The following is a 22,413-nucleotide window of genomic DNA, read 5'->3' as shown; positions in this document are numbered from 1 at the left end:
TGTTTCAACCACGGTACTGGACAGTCACATGGCACTGGCACCAGCTCCATCTTTCAGAGGTGGGAAGAGAGGCCCACAGCTGTCCATCGACTTGCCCAAGGAGCCGGGATTCTGGGCAAGGGAAGGTCCAGTGGGTGGTGGCCCAGCCCTGAGCCCTGCGACGTCTGAGCTGAGAGAGAGGGACCGTGACAATCTGCACTCCATGGTGGCAGCCCAAGCACTGAACAGGGTTTACGTGCGGCCAGTTCAGGGCCTGGCAGGCAGCGGATGTGAACCCTCCCTTCCCGGTTTTGTTTTCTCCCTGGTCAGCTCCTCCAGCCCATCCCCACCCTCTGAGTCACACACGAAATCAGCAGCCAGGCCCGTCCTGGGCCAGCTCCTGTGCCGTCTCCTGTCCCCGCTCAGGAAGGACCAGCCTCGGCTGCAGCCAGACCCAGGTCCGTCCAGAAAACATCATCCAAGAGAAGCCCTGCCTGGTGCATTGAGGCCTGAGAGATGGCCCCAGGCAGCCAGAGGCAAACAGGCCGTGACACAAAAGTAACACAGGGCTTCCCTGGTGGCGCAGTGGTTGAGAGTCCGCCTGCCGATGCAGGGGACACGGGTTTGGGCCCTTGAACCATGGCCACTGAGCCTGCGTGGCCGGAGCCTGTGCTCCGCAATGGGAGAGGCCGCAACAGTAACAGGCCCGCGTACCACAAAAAAAAAAAAAAAAAAAAAAAGTAACACAGAAATCCTGCCTGACTTTCCAGCCCCCTGGCTTGCCCTACAGATTTCACACACTTAAGGCCAAGACATCAGCTCTTTCCTAGTCCCCGGCCTGCAGGCCTGCCATCCAGGTTTTGACTTTGCGAGCCCCACTCGCAAAGCATGAGCCGATTCCTAAAAATTCACCTCTGCGTACACACATACAGCTATTGTACTGGTTCTGTTTCCCCTGGAGAACCAAATGATACGGGCTCCTTCAGGGCGACGGGGGATCGAGCATGGGATGAGCCAGCGGGCATCCCGAGCAAGTGGTAGTGGCCGGAGGACTGCAGGATGGGCTGGTAACTGGGCAGAGAGAGCCAGGGCCGCCAGGCAGAGGAACCTGCAGGTGCAAAGGCCTGTCAGGAGAGCAGGTGAGTCCGAAGGAACTGAAAGAGAGGTCAAGTCAAGCAGAAACCCAGAGAGGAAGATGCAGGATGGGGCTGGGGGGCGGGCAGGCAAGGTCGGCTGGAGCCACATCTCAGGCACCATGGGAAGCCCCTGCAGGGTCTGAAGCCGCGGGGTCTCTCCTGATCAGGCTCAGGGAGGTCTAGACTTGCCTAAGTCACACCAGTTGGAGGAAAACCAGGGTGACAGCACAGCACCTCCCGCAGTGCCACCCTTGTCCCTGCCCTGCCTGCCAGGGAGGGCCGAATGTGGCAGCCGGGCCTTCCGGGCTCTCGGGAGGTGAGCCGGGCACCTTGACTTCCCTTCCAGACGGTCCCTCCACCTCCCGCACCCTGCCCCGTGCCCAGGGGCTGCACGCACAGGTTCCCACACTGGCGGGCTCCCTGGGGGCTTTGGGCCATGGGGACGCAGAAAGGAGACTGGAGGGAGAAAGGGGGCTGAGGGCAGGTGCTTAGGGCCCTGGCCCCCTCCCTGGGGGGCAGCCAGGACCTGGTGGCCTCTGGCTCCTGTCAAGCGGCCCTGTCTATGCAATGGCTCCATTTGGGGGGTCTCTGTCCTTGTTCTCTTGCCTCTTTAGCCCCAAGGTTAGAAACACCCCAATGTTTTCACTCCCAGGGACCACACTGTCCTGGTGTTTCCCTATCCCTTACCAAGCCCTTGAGAATCACCCTGGCATTAACCTGCCCTCGGTGGCCCACTCTGAGAGCCCCATCTGCATCCTGCAAGCAGTACCGCCTGGAGGTTTGGCCCACAGGGAGCCCTGCCTCCCCACCACTCCTCCCTCCAGAGAAACAAGCTGCTCTGAGAACAGCCCTGGCAGCTCAGAGGATGTGCAGGAAGAGCTGGCGCAGGCCAGCTGGATCCCCCTGTGCCCCGGCTCCCCTCCCTCCTCCTGCGCTTTCTGGAATCCTCCCAACCCTGCCGCTCCCAACGCTGCCTGGGACTCACCCATCGGGAGGCCTCCTTGTCCTCCTCACGCCATTGAGACAGCCTGGGGCAGGGACAGGACTGGGGGCGGGGAGGCTCCCTGTGGGCACCACTCAAGTTCCAGGCTCACCACATTCCAGTTCCCACTAGGGGACGTGCTAACAAGGGGACACCCACCAGCCACCTCCCAACACTGCCTCCCACTGGATCGCAGGGGAATCACAGGGCAAGGCCCCTTGAGCCCTTGGCCGCTCTGGGCAGTGACTGGAGCTTGAACCCCACCCACTCCTGAGCCCCGCTCTGTGACCATTTCACCTGCTCTCTCCCACTTGTCAACTCTCTGACTTCTGCTGGACTTAAATATCCAGATATCAGAGAGAATCCTCATTGTTTTTCCTGCAGACTAAGGACCCTAGAACATCTCTAACCAGGTCTGGTGGCCACTGGTAGTGTCTCCTTCGTCCTGTCTCTGGATTGATTAGGCAGCTGCCACCTTATCCCCATTTATCCATGCAATCCACCCATCTGGCAGTATCAGTATCTGACTCTTTATGTGCCGGACACCTGGCAAGGCACCCAGAGGATCTCCAGGGCAGATACACTTCAAGGCTATGTAGCTTCTTAGGGACCAGCCAGGATGGGAATGAGAGAGTTGCAGGTCATGTGGGGAAGGCAGTGTTATCTTATGGAGAGGGAGCTGGGGTCACACGACTACCGAGGGCTGGGGTGGATTCCCAGCCTTGCTCTTCAGTGCCAGCCTGCCTGGGCACGCGAGGACCCCGCAACACCTCACTGAGCACACCGGCCACGCCTCTCCTCACCGCTAGATGGTGAAGCCAGCCTGGGCCACTCCAGGATCGTATGCATGGCAGTTCATACATATAACTCTGTGCTTGTGAGGGACCAGCATTTCCAAGGAGGGAATCCCAAGGGCCCCAGGGATGCGGGAGTGGCGTGCTGGTGATAACCGAAGGGAGAAGGGAGACAACCTCTGTGGAGGAGGTGGCCATGGAGCCTGGCTTTGAACACAGGGGACCTCTGGCACTGATGGAGGGGAACGGAGAGGGTGGGGTAAACCAGGCAGCTCCCAAAAAGTGCACGGTGGAGGCAGCGGTGATGGGGGCACTTGGCACAGTTATGGAAAACAAGGTGCCCTTAGGAGTGACTTTGGTGGGCAGGGGCCTGGTTATGGAAGTCTTAAGAGATATGGACTTTGGGATGAAGGCAATGGGGAGCCAATGATGCTTTGTGAGCAGCAGACAGTAGTGACACAATTCGCATATGGAGTCTGGACTGGAGAGGGTGCACACAGCGCCCCCTAGAGTCTGGAGAGCAGCCCTGCCTCCGTCTCGGCGCCTTGGGAAGCCTGTTTGGGAGGGCTGTTTCCCCACTCCTGCACCAACTTGACCGTTTGCCCATTTCCCCCACACCCAAGAAGTGTGGCTGACTGGGAGAACCCTCCCCAGAGCTTGCAAATCCTCCTGCCCTCACCCTAGTACCTCTTGCCTGCTCCTTTGCTGGGGAACACTGGAGGAGAAAGCAGAGGTTCCCGGAAGCTCAAGCAGTGCTTCAGAGCAGGTGCTTTGGAGAAGCGCCCCCGAGAAACATGATTGACCAGGATTAGGGTCATATGAGAAGGAGCTGGATAAATTTTCCTATTGTGAGCTGCACAAAAGGAATTTAAATCCACAAATCTTCTTATGTGTGTAGACTGAAGGGTGCTCAATTTGGAGTCCAAAGACATCCGTACAACATCCAAAGCGTGTAACGTGGTCAGGAATTTAAGGGGTTGCCCTGTATAGGCAGCACATCAGGAGGACATGGGTCCCCAGAAGAAAGAGGGATTTCCCTGATGTGGGTGGCACAGAAGTCATGACAAAGGAAAGACGATTCTGAACTCTGAATCTCCACCCCAGGCCCCGCCTCGGGGGTTGGCCCCCGACTCCAAAGAGCTTTGCAGAAGTGAATGGCTGGAGTCCTGACTGGTCTTAAAGAGATAACTTCCTCCCAGGCCCCCTAACTTCATGGGGAGATTTGTACTCTAATGATTAACAAGGGGCTTCCAGAAGGCTCCTGAAGGAGTTGGGGGTCGATCTCTGGTGATGCCCAGAACGGGGATTCAGACTGCCTGATAAACCCAGCAGCCAAAGTGGCGAGGACCCCGGCACCCCCTGCCCACCATGTTCTGGGATGGGCGGGGACCCCAGACAAGCACGTGTCTGGCACAAACCATCCCTGGAAAACAAGGGTGAGAGGGGTATCATGGCATCCAGTGGAGCCGCTGGGATAAAACTGCCCTGGCCCAGGGGACCTCCCTGGCGGTCCGGTGGTTACGACTTTGCCTCCAATGCAGGGGGTGTGGGTTCGATCCCTGGTTGGGGAGCTAAGATCCCACATGCCCCGCGGGCAAAAACCACATAAAACAGAAGCAATATTGTAACAAATTCAATAAAGACTTTAAAAATGGTCCACATCAAAAAAAAATCTTAAAAAAAACCAAAAACTGCCCGGGCCCAGCTTCCCTCCCCATCCCCCAGCTGAGCCCCACTCAGGAGGAAAGGAAAGGCAGCTCAGCCCATTCAACCCCACAGCACTCAGGGCCCAAGCCACCTGCATGGGGCCCCCTCCCGGGCCCGGAACTTGGGAAAGGAGGGAGACCAAAGGAGGGAGACCTTGCCCCCTTGACAAGCGATGACGCAGCAGTCCAGTGGGAGGACCGAGAAGAAGGGTGCCTGGAGCAGATGCACGAGGATGGTGTCATGGGGGCCAGGGAGCTTCCAGGGCAGCTGAGACCAGGAAGCCCGGGAAAGCCTGGGGCAGGAAGTCTGAGAGAACACGGGCCAGCCTGGGGCAGCAGAATCCCAGCGAGCAGGGCAAGAGCAGAGGCCAGGGATGACCTGGCACACAGTGGGAGGATGTGGCAGATGTCCCCAGAGCCCAGCGTAGCTAAGGTGGGCAGGAGGTCTCGGAGCCACAGAAGAGAGGGAGATCCCCGGGTTGCTACCTCTCCGTTTGCACCCACAGCTGGAGAGTCTTGGAGAAGTCTGTGCTAATGTGTGTCGGGGACCTGTCCCTAACATCTACAACTGTGCGCCGGGCACAGAGCTGGGCGCTTCTCCCAGGGCATAAGGGGGTGATGTTGCCTCTGTCATAGCCAACGCTGAGGGCACTTGTGCAAGGGCACACGGCCAGGGATGGACCTGAGATTCAACCCAGAGTCAAAGCTGCACTGCAGCCGCTGTGCCTACTGGGAGGCACTGCCCTGCAGGTATTTGTATCTTATTGGGAGATGTTAGGGAGTCTGGGCAACACCCGGATGACCCTCTCCCGCTGCTGGAGCTCCGGCCCCTCGGTCTCCCTTCTCACATCTGTAACTAACGAATATCATCTAGTAAGTGCTCATAAGTGCTCATCATCCAAGCATTTATTTGACCAAAGGGGCTCAGGCAGGTTAAAGGACCTGCTCACGGTCACCCATCGGGGCAAGCAGTGGATGGAGACAGACAACTCAGGCCAGCATCCATTTCCTGTGGGGGAAGTAGAAAGAGGACGGGGGCTGCAGTTCCAAAGACTGATTAGCTGTGTGACCTTGGACGAGCCACCTGACCACACTGAGCCATACCCAGCCCTTGTGTGCAAAACTGAAACAGTAAAGACCCATGCCTTAGGAGTCCTAAAGGAACGGAATGAGACAAGGACAAGCTTTGGCCTCCATACAGGCCAGTAGCCTATCTGATCCCTCCTCTGTATTAATCCGATTAAGAGCAGACGTATCCTGTGCCCTGACTTTGGGCTGAGTGCAGCTCTTAGAGCTGGTCTAAGAGCTTTATTCCTGCGAACTTGTTGAATCTATTAATACAGCCATTTTACAGATGGAAAAATGGAGGCTCAGGGAGGTTAAGCCATTTGGCCCAGGGCTGTACATTTTGTAGAGTGACACTAAAAGGTGATCCAAGCCATCTGGACCCAAGTGCCTGGGCTCTGCACCAAAGTGCCCTGCAGCCTGACCTGCTTTCACAGCTGGAGTCCTGGCTGGAGCCCATCACCTCCCCTGCGGGTGCATCCATGCCAACTCGACCCCACTCAGGACTATTCCCACCCCCACCCCTCCCCGCAAAGTGCTCACAGCCACTACTTATCCTCTACGCAATGGAAGAGGCAACTCAAGCAGGAGAGAGGGAAAGAGCGAGCTACGCTGACCCCCAGATGGCGAATGCCCCCCTTGTGGTCAGGTGTGCCCCGGGGACGGAGCTGTTCCTCCCCAGCTCCCGAGGGCTTCGAGCGGGAGACTTCAGGGTTTGTCCCCTGCTGCCCATCAAAGGGCCTCCCACTTGGGGAACACAGCACTTTCAAAACCTCTCGTTCTGCCTAATTTGCTTTAAAACACACAGGAGTCCTTTCATCTTCTCCTAAAATGCCTGTGGTGAGAGGCGGGCTTTGAAGAAGCTGGCTGCTGTCCTGGGGTCTCAGAGGCTGGCCAGGATGGCAAGTCCAGGCATGTCTCAGGGTCTGGCGGAGCACACCTGACACCAGTCAGGGTCTCCATCTGAGGGTCCCAGCGCTTCTATTTGCCAGCTAGGTGACCTCGCCCAGCCACGGGGCGGTATCCCGGGTTGACACAGGGACCGCTGGAGTTTGTGGAAGGGACATGGGGGTAACTACACCTCTCTCCAGATGTACAGCACGGGGTGGGAGTGAGGGACGATGAAATCAAATTCATATTTTATGGCAACTCAAGAAAAATTTAAACACAAAAGTTTTCTTTGCCCATTTGGACCTCCTCCTTCTCTTTAGTGGGTGTTGTGCATCTGCATCCAGACCTCCTTGGAAGATAACATTCCTCCTTAATCTCTTAAAGGGTCACAATTCCTTAGGAGATAACCTTTCCTCTTAATCTCGTAAGGGGTCACGATGACCCATGACCCATTACTTGCTTTGGACGTGTAGATCTGGATTGTGTAAACTGCCCATAATACGTCATTTGATATCCAACGCTTTGTCTCAAAAACTTGTATAACTGTGCTCTGACCTTTAACGGGAGGAATAGTCCTCAGAGCTTTCTGAAAGACTGTCTCCTGGGTTATAATCCTCAGGTTAGCTCGAATAAGATTTTCCATTTATTTCTTAGGTGGACTATTGATTCGTTTTTTTCATCCATAGGAACAAGATCTGCAGAGGGGCTGCCCCAGCTGTTTTCTCTGGCTCTAGGAACCTGACCTCTGGGAACCTGACCCTTCTCACCTTCACATCCTTCCCTCTCCCAGTGAATGACCAACATCTTTATCAAGGAAGATACTGGCAGGTGAATTCTACACGGGTGTCTGCGTGTGTGCTGTGAACTAGAGCTGCACATCAAACAGTTTCAATCTCAGTTAAAAAAAGGAATAATCTAAAACCTAGAAGGCTGAATTATTAGAATGAGTTTGCGTCCTCATATAAATGCAAATAATAAGTACATGGTCTTCAGATTCAACTTATATTCACGAGGCCTCCACAATAGGCCCAGATGCTAATTTCCTTCCTATTTTATGGGTAGATAAGCAGGCTTAGTAGAGAATAAGTGCCTTCTGACAAGCCATGACCTGGAATTGGTCCCAAGAACCTTCACTCCCTTTTGTTTCCTGAGCTCAGCCTCTGAAAGCACTCACTGAGCTAAAATCGTCCCTAAAATTTAGAAGAATTCACCCTGAACTCAGGCTCCAGGCATGAAAGGAGTGGGGTCTCTCCCACCTTACACCAGTCTCTCTTCTCTGACCCAGGACTCTCCTGTCTTCTGCCAGCATCCCTGAAACACTAACAAGCTAGCTTATTAGCTTGTTAGTGGAATAAAATCAAACCCCAGACCTTACATCCATGCTTTTCTACTTTCCATATCTTCAACTATTTTGTTATCAACCAAACGACCTTGTTGATGGAGTGGCTTTCTGCCTCCTGTCCCCTCCCAGCTGGTGAATTTCATGTCTCCAGCATCACCTTCCCCCAAATTTCCCTGGTTCCCTCTCTTCCCCTTTTCCCCAGAATTCATACAAGACTGGGATGTATTGGATGGAACGGACCAGAAGAAAATTTGATTTGATTAAAGCAAAGAGTGACATTAGCTTTAGTTAGTAAACATAGAACATGTTTCGCCAATGAATTTGGGGCAGACATTGTGGAAAACAGAAAACGTAGAGAAGTGAAAGTTTCTGAACATTTATATTTTTGTGACCTTGAGAGCGAGCTCAGTCACGGAGTCTCTAGAGTTTGACCAAATGTTCAGGTTGAGCCTGAACTGCCCTTGAGAGCACAGACTGTGTCTTATTTAGTTCTGTGTCTCTGGTGCTGTGCCCTTGGTCCTGGCCCCTCATGGGGGCCTGTTAATGGGCAGATGGACAGGTGGATAGCCCAATGATGCTGATGGGCTTGCTGGTCGACCACCAGGCTCCCTGCACCTTGGGGAGGAAGCAGGGAGGGCTGAGCCTCATGGTACATGAGCTTTTTGACCCTTTCTCATGGGAAACTTTCAAGGAACTCATGGTAACCAGGCAGAACTGCTTTCTGATTATTATTTTTCCATCGAATGATATTAAGTTCACGGAAGACTTAATAAGTCCTTTTGGGCCCTGAGGGAAGATACATATTCCTTTGCTCCCGGAAATGAGTTTCTGGCTCTGCAGACCCAGGTCTCAGATCAGGGGGAGGTGAGGACTATTTGAAGCCCTTACATGAATGCCCGAGGCAGGACGGCCAAGGTCGTGCCCCCTTCATTGGGCCCCTCCCTGCTGAGAGCCCCATGTCTACAGAATCAAAGGGAAGCTGCTGAAACTCTCTGTCCCTGGGCCTGACTACTGCCTGCTTTGAAGCAAAGGCTTGTGGCATTTCAGGATCGCAGAGGGTCATAGGGAGCATCACACATTTCTGCTTTTTCTTTTTTTCCAGGTGCAGAAACTAAGGCTCCGGGGTCGGGGGGAGAAGATGTGACTTGTCCAAGGTTGTAAACGAGAATGTGGTGGCAGCAAGATTCGAAGCTGGGGTCCCTCACTCCCAAAGCATGTCCCTTCTGGCACACCTGGCCCATGAGCTGCTCCAGCAAGAGCTAGACAAGCATCAGTACCAACACAGATACAGAGCAAACGGAGCCCCAGATGGGACGGGCCTGCCCGAGATCGCAGCCTGCTAACAACCATGCCCCCGTCCCCACCCCAGGCTCTGTGGGCTGGAGCCCCCTCTCCTGCGCTCAGCTTGAGGTCAGCAGTACAGCTCCAACCTACTTTCTTGCTCTGTGTCTGTGATTTTGGAATACAGATTCCTGCCCTGCTTGGAAGCATGGGCCTGAAACAGTACATTACAGTGCACGGAAAACCCACAGTCTTGGTTTAAACACACATTTTGAGAATAAATGCAAAGCAAGAATGTGAAACTATTTCAAACGTCACCCAAGAGTGAACCGTGCAAAAAGGATGAAGAAATGAGATAAGTGGTTTCCTGTTAGAGATACACCGTCTCTCTGCCCCATTCCGTTCTGTTTGACTTTTCTTGCTACACAACTGCTACTCCCTGCCACACCCCTAGACACTTGGAAGTGACAGATGGAGGGAACAATGGAGATGATTAGGAACTGTGTTGCTGGAAGGTGGGGAGGCAAGCACATAGAGAATCAGAATCCAAGGGTGCAAAGGTACAATAAACACATGCCCTGCCCCAGGGCTTTTGCGCCTGTCCCTCCCTCTACCTAGAAGGTGTTCTTAAGGTGGAACCCACAGGGCTTGCTCCTTCACTGCGTTCATTCTTCTGCCCAGCTGCCCTCCTAGGAGAGGCCTTCCCTGATCACCCCAAGACAGTCTCGCTGTCAGTATCCCTTTGCTCAGCTGCATTTTCCTTCAGAGCCTTAATCAGAAAAATGACACTCCATTGTATACTGAATTCCTTGTCTGTCTCCTCCCCACCAGGAGGGCAGGAACGTCACCTGTGTCCCTCACTGCTGTGTTCCCCCCTGCTGAGAACAGAGTTAGGGTCTCAACAGATATGTGTGGACTGACGGCAGAGTGAAAAGTGCTCCAAGCTCAGGCGGCAGAGGTTCGTTCTGGTGTGGGCACAGTGAAAACGAGCGAACTTGGTCATTTCCGGGCCTCAGTGTCCTCATATGGTGAATGGGATGATTCCAATGACAAGCTCAACCAGCCTGGCCCATGAACGGCCGGCCACAGCACCCTGCTCAGAGCAGGTGCCCTCCGAACTCTGGACCTTGCGTCTTGAGGTTTCCTCTCCTAGCTGAGCTCTGCTTGTCCCCGCCCAAGCAGATCAGCCGTCCTCAGGGAGAGGAAATCAGGGCCCAGCCTACAGATTTCCTTTGGCTTTTGCAAAAACAGCGAAACCAAAAATACTACAAAACTACACTGTGTATCTGTACAGGGCTCGGAGCTGTGGCCAGCAGGTGTGAGTCCTGCCTGCTGGGATCCTCTGGGGCAGGAAGAGAACACAGAGCACACAGCTCGTGAGCAGGCGCCTGGCTCCGCTGTGGGGTCCACGGGTCTGGTTCCCGAGATCCTGGAGCCTCCGTCTGACCACCCTGGAACAGTAGGATGGCCTCTGCCGGCCACGGGAGGCTCATTCCTGAACCCACGTGTGCATGTGGCTCTGGGCTTGTCCTGACCAGGGTATGCATGGAGGATAGGGTGGTTTTTTGTCAAATGCCACCCCCTTCTCGGCCCTCTGCTCCCACGGCTCTTCCCTGTCAACCAGGAATCTGCATGAGCATCATCAAAGGCTCACCGATGCCCCAGCTGGGAAACCACAGCCGAGGGTCAGCCTTGGCTGCACTTGGTCCATAACCCACTGTACAGATGGGAAAACTGAGGCCCCGTGAAGAGGAGGGCCTTGGCAAAGTCCACACAGTGTGATGTGGCAGAACCAGACCTAGAAACAGCTTTCCAGACTCCTGGACAAGGACAATGGTCATTAGATTGTGGTTTTCATATTTTCTTTAAACTGAATCTCACCCAGGCAGCAAGTAGCTATTGAAACTCAGATTTTCCGGTGGACGCAAGGGTGGGGACTCCTGGCCCAGCTGCTGGGCCTCCTCACCACTCCCAAGGGGGTTTTAAAACCAAAGCCCTTCACAGACCACACCCACTGTCCACTCTAGTAGCCTGTGAATGACACACCCACTTCCACCCCGACTCCAGGGTTTTCTTTGAGGACTTTGGAGACCAAATCAGGTAGTTTATTTGTGGTCAGGTTACTAAATGGGGCTTGTTCATTCTCAAAGGTTTTTCAAAAATGAGTTCTAGGAAATCTTCTGAAAAGGAAGAGAGTAGGTTTCAAAGATGAGAAAGAGGAGATGGAAGAAAGGGGATGTGAGAAGCAAGAGGACCAGGAGAAAGTGGATATGGTCGGAGCCACAGTGAGGATGCAGGAGAGAGGCTGGTGGAGAGCGTGAGCACCCAGTGGGTGCCTATCTGCATGTGGGGTGGAGGTGCTGGGGGCCTCCAGGCTGGACCCACCTCCATGCCTGCCCTGCCTTCCTTCCCACCACGAAGTCAAGGGTCCTGCTTTTGGAATCACAAAGAAAGACCCATTCATCTTCAAAATAGTCTATAGATACAGTCTGTGCATAGAGTATCTGCACTTTATAACGGGGTTATAACACATTTCTTATTTGCACGTGTTGGCTACTTGCTGATGCTACTGAATGTGGCAAAAAGGGGAAACACTTAGTTAACCAAGACTTCTCTATGATTAGACACACATCCCTATCCCTGAACATTGCATGATCGCGTGAGATTAGAAAGGACTGCCTTCTAAACACCCTGTAGGTACGGAGAGCCTACCGTGTCCTGGATGCTGTAAAAGGCATCGGAAGAAATATGATAATAACCAAGACACAGGCCTCCCACGCTTGGGTGGAGGAGGTCGGTCATTTCAGCATGGTTTAAGGCACAGATAACAAGGCGATTAAGAGTACAGATTCTGGTGTCAAAGAGAGCTGGGTTCAAATCCCAGCTCTGCAACTTACCGGCTGTGTGACCTCTGGGGAGTTCCTTAACCTCTCTGAGCCTCAGTTTCTGCATCTGAAAAATAGAAGAAAATACTCAGTCTTAAGGAGAGGGAGTGAAGATCTAACGAGAGTGCCTGCCTTCTACTCAGCTCAGACACAGAGTAAATATTGACTGCTGATGAGAAGAGGCATGCCGCGGTGTGGGGAGGGAACAGCGGTCACCTACAGAGCCCTGCGGGGAGTCAGGGGACCAGAATGTGGAGGCTTCCTGTTCCAAACTGTAAATGAAAGCTCTGTGCTGCCTGATCACCATGACCGCTTCCTGCTCTAGACAGAAGACAGAGGAGGGCGTATTCTGATCCTGAGACTGCTGTGCGCCCCACACTGAGCTAAGATTCTTCACATGTGGTTTAACCTCCCAGCCTCCGATAGGACAGAGGAGGAAACGGAGGGCTCATCAGGCGGAGCCCAGTGGGGTCAGAGCGGGGCTGGAAACCTGTCTGTCGGGTCGAAGCCCTTCTCTACCCAGAGGACAGAGGGCAGACATGAGCAGGTGGCACCTGCAACCGAATTCGTGGCAAGTCCCAGATCACATGTGGGGTGGGAGGGGGTCTGACTCGGGCATATTCTAATTGGCAGCAAACAGCTGCATGTTTTACATTTGCAAAGGGAGAGAGAAGTTGAATCTGAGAGTTAGGAGGTGTCATTGCTATTTTAGCACTTTTTCCTAAATGTGGGGTAGGGGAAGGGCCCGCCCCAAACAACAAGAACGACATTCTAGGGTATTATTAGTAGTAATAAGCCTGCGGGCTTGCAGCTGCTTCAGCCACATGCTGCCTTAGCTCTTGTCCCCTGTGAGGTGTGCAAAACGCTCCTGCTCCTGGGGGTGGTGATGAAAACGACTTTCTGAATGGTCAAGACCTCCGGGTCCTCTTTCTCTCCCCCTCATCTGAGCACACCCGCGACCATGGACCTGAGCTGGCTGACCTCTGCCCGTCAATAATGGATGACCTGTGGACATTAGTATCACATAGCACCCGCCCCGGCCAGCAGGAGGAAGTCCCTGCCCAGGATGGGCCCAACCTGCCTCTGACTCTCCATGGAAACAACAGGAAAGGAGGAATTTTTTTGGTTTTTTATTGAAGTATATCTGATTTACAGTGTTGTGTTAGTGTCCGGTGTAGAGCACAGTGATTCAGTGATATATACATATTCTTTTTCAGATTCTTTTCCCTTATAGGTTATTACAAAATACTGAGTATAGTCCTCTGTGCTATATAGTAGGTCCTTGTTGTTTATCTATTTTATATATATTAGTGTATATATGTTAATCCCAAACTCCTAATTTATCCCTCCCCCCCTTCCCTTTTGGTAACCATAAGCTTGCTTTCTAGGTCTGTGGGTCTATTTCTGTTTTGCAAATAAGTTCATTTGTATCTTTTATTTTAGATTCCACATGTAAGTGATATCATATATTTGTCTTTCTCTTTCTGACTTACTTCACTTAGTGTGATGATAATCTCTAAGTCTATCCATGTTGCTGCAAATGACATTATTTTATTCTTTTTCATGGCTGAGTAATATTCCACGGTGTGTGTGTGTGTGTGTGTGTGTGTGTGTGTGTGTGTGTGTGTGTGAGAGAGAGAGAGAGAGAGAGAGAGAGAGAGAGAGAGAGTGTGTGTGTATAAAGATAACATCTTCTTTATCCATTCATCTGTCGATGGACATTTAGGTTGCTTCCATGTCTTGGCTATTGTCAATAGTGCTGCTATGAAATTTGGGGTGCATGTGTCTTTTCAAATTACAATTTTCTCTGGATATACATCCAGAAAGGAGGAATTTTAAAAAATCATCAAATAGTTTAATTAAAAGTAATTACTTTCCAGAACAAGCAGCACGTATTGTTTGTACCCCTTCTCCCACCACATGCAGGGAGCTATGGGAGACACAGTCCATAATTAACGTCAGGTAAGCCTCAAGGCCATACATGCAGTGGCAAGGGGCACGGGCTGTGAAGCCAGACTGCCAGCTCTGTCACTGCTGGCTGTGCCTCCTTCAGTGAGTAACTTACCCTCAGTTTCCTCATCTGTAAACTAGGAACATTGAGACTGCCTACCTCCTAGGGCTGCTAAGAAGATTAAGAAGGTCAATGAATATAAAGTGACAAGGAGACAGTGCTCTCTAAGGACCAAACTATCATCACCATCACCATGATGTCATCCTCACCATATCATCATCATAATTATATCATCATCATTATTGTCATCATCACCATCATCATCATCACCACCATCATCTCATCATCATCATCACCATCATCATCATCACCATCATCACCATCATCACCATCATCACCATCATCATCATCATCATCATCTCATCATCATCGTCTGCTCTTGGCCAGATGCTGCACATCACATGAGAAGTGTCACTGCTCCCATTTCCCAGATGAGGAAACTGAGCCTGAGATAGATAGCACACACTGAATTATTCATCATGCCAATAATTAATTAGCAATGAGCTGGGAGGAGGCCCAGAACTTTCACATGTTACTCTCTTCTCCATGACACCGTTGGCCTGAGCACACCAGGCAGAGGGCTTGCAAAGGCCAGCTGTCCCCATGTCCTTTAACCTTTTCATCCCCAGGCAATAGTGCCATCTGCTAAACATCCTCAGACACAGCCCTTCCTAAGCAAGGCCAGAAGTGGGAAAGGTAACATGAATGAGGAAAGAAAAACGAACACAGGGTTTTTGAGTGTTGCCATGGAACCCCAAGAGGTCATTCCAAGCTTGTGGTTCTGTGTCAGAAACTTCCCCGGACCCAAAGCAGCGAGGGTAAGTTCTCCCGATGCCCATCCATGCCCAGCCCTGTCACATTATGGTGCTTTGCTGGTGGGGGACGGTATCTGAAGGAGGGAGTTTAGAGAATTATGGCCACCTTGGAGTTTATAACAACATCGTCGTAAAAAAGGATCTCTCTGAGTCTACCCTGGCTCTGAATATTGCCTAACTACCTTGGTATAAGCACAAAGGCCATGAGAAATCTGCTGAGATTTTGTTGACAAACCCGCTCTGTCTAATGTGAGGGATCCTGGTTGGCCTGAGACCGTCACTTGTCCACACAGCAGACTCACAGCACAGCCCAGGGCCTCCTAACCCTGGGTGGCTCCTGTCAACTGCCTCAGGCTTCACGGTAGGATCCCAAAAATATATTTTCTGAGCACCTAGTATGTGCCAGGAATTGGGACACAGGCCAAGGATATAAAGATAAATGGAATGAGAGATCATCTACACAGGGGAACACCCAAAACGTGGGACAAACTACCACCAAGTACTCCCAGCAACCTTGCACCTGTTCAGTGCTCCCAAGCCAGACGTCCTAAGTGCCTGGCCCATCACATTCAAAACAGCCCTACAGAATAAGGCACTGAGTGGTATCTCCCCACCAAATATCTCATATGCTAAAGCCCTAACCTCCAATGTGACTGAATTTGGAGACGGGGCCTTTAGAGAGGGAATTAAGGTTAAGTGAGCTCATAAAGGTGGGACCCTAAGCTCATAGGACTGGTGTCCTTATAAGACGTGCACACACAGAAGGAAGGCTGTGTGAGGACACCATGAGAAGGTGGCAAGAGAGGCCTCGCCAGAAACCAACCCTGGCAGCACCTTGATCTTGGACTCTGAGCCTCCAAAACTGTGAAAAAAAAATACATTTCTTTCATCTAAGCTACCCGGTTTGTGATACTCTGTTACGGCAGCCCTTGGAGGCTAATACAGGGCTATAACTGTCATCCCCATTTTGCAGATGAGGAAGCTGAGGCACAAGCAGGTGACGGACCATACTGAAGGCCACACAACCACTAAGAGGTAGAGCCAGGAGTCAGACCCACGCATCTGGCTGCAGAGCCCAGTGGTTTACGGCCAATTGTATTATGCAAACATTGTTCCCCTCTCTTTGCCCCCAACCCCTCACCATGGGGGACTCTTAACTCCCTGCTCCACTGACGCTGGTTTTGGCCATGTCCCTTGCTTTGGCCAATAGAGTGTGAGCAGACGTGCTCTGTGTGCCACCTCTAAGCAGAAGGTTTAAATTTGATTGTGTGGCTCGCTCAGTTCTGGCGTGAGCACAGCGTGTCCTAGATGGCGACCACCTTCAGCCTGGGCCTCTGACCGAGAAAACTCAAGGAACGTGGCTGAGCCGCAGTCACCCTGCCGTTGATCACAGTCTGCCTGTGATGTGAACAGGAAATAAGCATGTGTTGTACGTCACTGAGATTCGGGGACTCTTTGTTACGCAGCGCCATACACGGTTCCTTCTGCAATTATCCAGTCTCCTTCCAACAAACATTCCATTTTGAAGAACTGAGGAGGTGGTCCGGAGACTTCCAACCCAGGCTCTGCCATTCACCAGCTTTGTGGCTTTGGATAAGCCACTTCACTTCTCCGAGCCTGTTTTCTCATCTGCAAAATGGGCATAATAACAGCACCCCCCCCACACACACACACACATCCCGATCCTGGGGTTGTTGCAGAGACTCAGTGAGAGATGATAGAAAGTTCTCAGCACAGTGTCTGACATAGTAGGTGTCAGTACGGTTGGTAAGTGGGATGGTGGTGTGATGTGTTAAGTCGGAAGGTGGACAGGACTGGATTCGAATCAAGTGGTCCTCTTTCAGCACATCCTTACAGCAAGGGCTGCCTCCATGTCGATCGGGTGGAAGTTTGCATTCTACAGGAGGGGGCAGGGCCGGTCCCATTCAAGAAGGCAGCAAGAAGTAGGCTGCGCGAGGAAGTGCGAGGCACTTGGTTCTCGCAAAGGCAAAGCTGGGCTCTCCCCAGCCCAGAGTCAAGAAAGCCTGGACAGAAAGGAAGGCTGGGAAGGCACCTTGAGGGTCTGGCTTCTCTTCTCCCCGTCCAGTCCCAGTTCCTGGGAAGGGGGAGTGTCTTCCCCAGGGTCACACAGCCACTTAGCATCGGAACTTGGAATAGAACCTTGGTCTCCTGAGATGAGCATCTTCCCTCCGCCTCTTGCTCTTTTACGAGGAAATGTGGCTCATTCCTTCTGCTGGCTTGGAAGGCAAATGTCAAGTTTCTCTATCTCCGTGGGTGGATTTACCAAAACTCAACATAATTTAACAAGCTTTTCTTTGAGTCACTTCAAAATATCTCCCTTGTCTTTCAGGGAGAGTCGATCTCATTCACATGCTCCATGGATCCTGGAATGGGAAGTGGGGTAGTCAACTGTGAATTCAATGCAGGGCATAAAGGAGGAGTTGGTGGGCACTGGATTTGGTTTGGGGTCTTTGTTTCTTGGTCTGCTTTCCCCCAAGCCTTGCGATTGGCATGGGGGGAGAGTGGGGTGGGAAGGTACAGAATCTGCTCTTCAGAGCTGCTGGTCCAGAGTACATGAGACAGGACGCTGTATGTTAGAGAAGAGACAGGAAAGGTGAGCACAGGCTGTGCTAGACAGGGAGGGCTTCAGGGAAGAGGTGAGCCTGGCACTGGTTCTCAAAAGACGGGGAGAATAAGACAAGGTAGAGGAGAAAGAGAATTCCAGAGTCTTGTGGGGTAAAGTTTTGAAAGAGAGCAAGGAGGACAAACATCCCACTTTGATGTTTTTGTTTTTGTTCACAGGGTCGGGGGCAGAGCTGATAATGAGTAATAGGTAGAATCCATGATTTGAACATTCAGGGAGCATCACCGGAGTGTGCCTCAGTTTATCCATCTGCAAAATGGGGAAACTGCAGCCAACTGTATAGGCTTCTGGAGGGTAGTGAAGGATGAAACCCATGTGGGACATCCCAGAGGAGGCCCTGCAAGTAGTCTAGAGTTACACTGCCCAGCACAGCAGTCACTGCTGAAAGGCAATTCTTCATGGGTCTTCCGCACGTCTACGTGTCTTTGGAGCAGAAGCAGCGACAGCTTCTGTTCTGGACTATCTTTTCAGGGATGCAGAGGGAATGGAAGCTAGAGGTGGTGTGTCCCTCTGCAGCAGAGCCCAGGTCTGCTTACCATCCAGTATTATAATAAAGATTATTTTTTATTAGCAATAAATTTGTGTAGGTTTGCTTGCAGACCATTATAAAAGATCATGGATCTTCATCTACAAAGCAAAGCCATGGGACTTGGGAAGCAAGTAAATGATACAAACTAAAGCACAGGCTGCCTTCTGTGTGTGCTATGAGTAATACAGTCCTTTGTATCTGATCCAGGAAGCTCATGTCTTCTGCCAGCATCTGCCAACAGATACTTAACTTACAAGTAGAATAACGTCTTAAGATTTTCAGTTCTTCACAGCCACTGGCCACATGTGGCTATTTTTAATTAAAATGAAATAAAATGTAAAATACAGTTCTTCAGTTGCGACAGCCATATTTCAAGCACTTAATAGCCTCGTATGGTTAGCAGTGACTGGACAGGACAGATGGGAGCCATCCCCATCATTGGGAAAGCTCTATGAAGAGCACTGATCTAATACATAAGGGCACAGGGTATGGGGCCAGACCAGCTTGGGTTCAATCCTTCCTTCTACAATTTCTGGCTCTGAGACTTTCAGCAAGTTATTTCAGCTGAGTTCCCTTTCCTTGTCTGTAAGGCAAGAAAAACAGGGCTGACCTAAGGGTTCTTATGAGGATTCAGCAAGACAACACATACAAAGTGTGCAGCCCAGCCTGCTGAGGGGGTCCCTAAACAGGAACTAATACTTTAGATATTGAGCAAAGGCCAGTTCCCCTTCACACTACAGTGGCAGGTGGTGGCAGGCAACATGGAGTGGTGCAAATGAACAGGAAGCAAGGTGACAAACACAGACAGGCCTAGGAAGTCAAGCCCAAAGGTTTAGCCTGAGGGCAAGTGGGAGCCTCAGAAGACTGTAGGCAGAGGGTGGCCTCTTCTCTGCCCACCCAAGCTCATGGAGGCAGTGTGGGAGGGGAAAGATCACAGGCGTTGGTCTAGAAGACATGGCTGGGATTCCAACACTGTCCCTCTCGAGCTGTGAGGCCCTGGGTAAGTATTTTATCTCGAGAGCCGTGGCTTTCACCTTGCAGACGCTGGCACTGTAAGCCCCACCTCGTGGGGTTGGTGGGAGAGGTAAATGAGATAATACACTTAAAGCTTCTAGAACAGTTCCTGGCATATAGTAGGCACACTAAGAAAGGAAAATCCATTACTTTCTTCTCTGGGCTGGCCTAGAGGACAGGCAGGAAACCTGAGTGGCCTGGAGGGGCAGGGGGTGGTAACCAGGAGCTGCTGGCCTTTCCTCGGGTAGCAGATTACTCGCAGTGACCCTCAGAGACACCTCACCTGGAAAGGCAGGTCGCAAGTTTGAATTCCCTCGCCTGGGGTCAGGCTACGTGGAAGGGGCCGCCAGGTCCCTGGAGAGTGGCCGCTAACACCCCTCAGCTGTTGTGTCTCTTGGCTGCTAGCAGAAGACTGCCCTGGCCAGACGGGAGCTGCCTCGCCCAGGAGGTGACCACCTCTGGCCCCTGCCACCCTGGGCTGCCCCCAGGCTATGACTGAGGGAATCGGGGCTGCACGAAGCTGACCCCCTTTGCCTCCACATGGAACCAGCCCTGTGGTGGGTGCCCTGTATGCTCCAGGGTCCCGTGGGGTCAGGCTGAGGGTTGGCTCCAGCTGAGACACCTCTTTACCCAGCCTCTCTCCTCCCCCTGCCCTGTCCAGCCTCTCTCACCGCCTTCTGGATTCCACAGGCACCAAATCCCTGCCTCGGGCTCTGCTGGGAGGGAACTGGGCCCCCTGCATGAGGCTGGTCTGAGCAGTGACCATCAGGAAGAGAAAGCCTCAAAGTGAAGCGCTCGCTCTCAAGTTCAGATAGCTTTTTCCAGAGTAGGGAGGCTCCCCGACCACCGCCTGGTCCAAACTCTTGGCTTTATACCAAGCAGCAGAAGCCATTGGTCACTTAGCAAAAACTGACTGGGGCCCAGAATGTCCTGGGCTCTGTTCTGGATGCTGGTGACACCACGGTGAACAAGGAAACAGCCTTCTCCTCTGGAAACTTAGGCATCAAATCAAACAGAGCAGATCACGGGAAACACTTCAGCAGCAAAGTCAAGGGGGTGGCGTGACAGTGGATGACAAGGAAGGTGCCACTGGGGTAAACTCCAAGCTGAGCTCCTGAATGAGTCGGCCGTGCAAAGGCAGGGGCGAGGAGACCAGAGTTCAGGCGGAGGGAGAGTCCGTGCAAGATGGTAAGGCAGAAACGAGCTATGCATGTTCAGCCCAAAGGCCAGCGCGGTGCAAGCACACTGGCTAAGGGCTAATTTTACAGGATGGGGTCAGAGAGGGAAGCAGGGCCTGATCATGTGGCCCCGGGAGGGCAGTGGCTTGTCACCCAGCAAATTAGCAAAGGCAAGAGACTCTTCACGACCCCCTTCCTAGTCACCCCCTCTGGGTGAGCTCTGTCCTTGGAAACCAGCGGCACACCAGTCTCACTGGGGTTCCCCAGGCCAAGCCCATCTTTCACGTCGAATATTTCAAAACCAGAGATTAAGACTCGTGAGTAAACCAATTAGCGGCCTTTGGAACATCACCTCCACTTCCCAAAGTGTTTCCCTGGGCTTTCATGTGAAGGCGCCCAGCAGACACGAGACTGATAAATATTTCATCGTCCTTCATTTCATTTCACATCAAATGAAGGGGCGGTGGAAGGCGTGGGGAGGACCTGCTGGAGAGATGAGTCAGGGCAGAGCACGGATGGGCCTTTGGAGGCGGGGCAGCTGCATGTCCTGCGGCTCGCTTGCCTGGCAACCTGCAGCCAGTGCTGAAAGCATCTGGAGCCTCAGTGTCCTCCTCTGGAAGATGAGAGTGCTAGGAACCGTGACAGAGTGGACTGAAGGCGGCTCACATGCTGGGCACACGCTGAGGACAGGTGACCGGGATTCATCACTGACAGAGTCCCGTGACTGGACTCAGGTCCTCCTCTGCCCAGGGCGCCCACCCCAGCTGGGAGCAGCACGGGGACACGGGGACATGGGGAAAAGTGCATCATGGGGAAAGGACAGGGCACGGAGCAGAAATCTGAGGACGCCTGTCTCCAGTGCATCCTTCCTGAGTCCTCACGCTGTGTGATTCACGCAAACAACCGCTGACCTTTTCAAACAAGATTTTAAGTGATAAACAGAAGTGCTTGTTGCCACAGCAGATAGAGGGCAAAGAAAGGAAAACCTTGTCATTTCCCTCTTTAAATCTCCAGCCTTATTATCCAATGCCTGAATTAAATCCCTTTGATATACTTGTACATTTTGGCAGTAAATACTCATCTCAGGGGTTTTAAAAGATCGACAAACACATTTTGAAAATTCTCATCAAGCCGAAGCTTGCTAAGGATGGAAAAGCAAGGTTATCTGAGCTTAGAACGTTCATTAACAGTGTATGCGGAAGTAGATATGCATGAAATCTGCAGTCCCTGTGCAAGATTAACATATGGAATTGTTCTGGAGCGTCTAATAACACAGAAGGGTGACTGTCTTTAATGAGCACCTACTATCTGCCCGGCACTTTACATACAATAGAACATTCACTAACTACTTGGATGTGCACTGTTTCAAACAGTTTATGTGAATAAAGCCATTCAATCTTCCAAACAGCCTGATATTAGGTACCTTATTGTCACCCCATATTTAGGCTAGCACAGAGAGGTGAAGTCACTCATCCAAGGTCACACAGCGAGTAGATGGTAGAGTCAGTACCAGAATCCAGATTGCCGGGCTCCGGAGCTGACGCCAACAGTGACAAACTATCCTAAGGTATCTCCCCTCCTCTTAGCTACAGACCTTGACAGTGACATATCATTACTTCCATTCTTAAGGAAAGTCCATCAAGTCGCAGAAGGAGAAGGGCTTTTCCCAGGTCACAGGCCAGATATGAGTCAACTCAGGGACAGTCCAGGTCCCAAGCCTCATTTCTGCAGTGTGTCCCAAGGCTAAGCAAGTTAGGGGTGGGTGGGAAGTGAGCTGGGAGGAAAGGAAGACAAGGCCATTTGGCCTCTTCAAATTCAGAGAACCAAACGCATCTCCCTATTTGCCCTTTGCCAAACGAGTTCGGGTTTTCAAGTGAATAATTAAGATTCTTAACAGGAAATCTGTATCTTAGGCACAGCACTGGGTATGAGGATATCTTCAAAATAGGACCAGAAGAAAAGGGTGGAGGAGTCTCCTTTCGCTTAGTATAAAAGTCGCATGTGATTCTCTAAGATCAGGCTGGCAACCCAGTCCATGGAAGGGTCCAGACTGGGGGGAAGGGACTGGTGGCTTCTGTGGAAGTAGGGGGTTCTCACTTGGGGTCCTATTGCCAAGGACTGGCTGGTGGACTAGACAGGTCTCTCAGGACATGACGGGCCC

General features: G+C 52.0%; 1 protein-coding gene across 2 annotated transcripts in view; it reads right to left on the bottom strand.

Annotated features, from left to right (window-relative positions):
- Positions 1 to 22,413, bottom strand: part of ST3GAL1 (ST3 beta-galactoside alpha-2,3-sialyltransferase 1) — a 114,520-nt gene that overhangs the window by 29,708 nt on the left and 62,399 nt on the right. For both annotated transcript variants that reach the window (XM_082601581.1, XM_082601580.1), the window contains exon 2: positions 12,074 to 12,128. The gene's annotated coding sequence lies outside the window, so the exon portion shown is untranslated. The remainder of the gene's footprint in view (positions 1 to 12,073; positions 12,129 to 22,413) is intronic.

This window comes from Mesoplodon mirus (genome assembly GCF_964341445.2).
Source record: "Mesoplodon mirus genome assembly, chromosome: 16".
Lineage (NCBI taxonomy): Eukaryota > Metazoa > Chordata > Mammalia > Artiodactyla > Ziphiidae > Mesoplodon > Mesoplodon mirus.
This window is presented reverse-complemented; position numbering and strand designations above follow the sequence as displayed.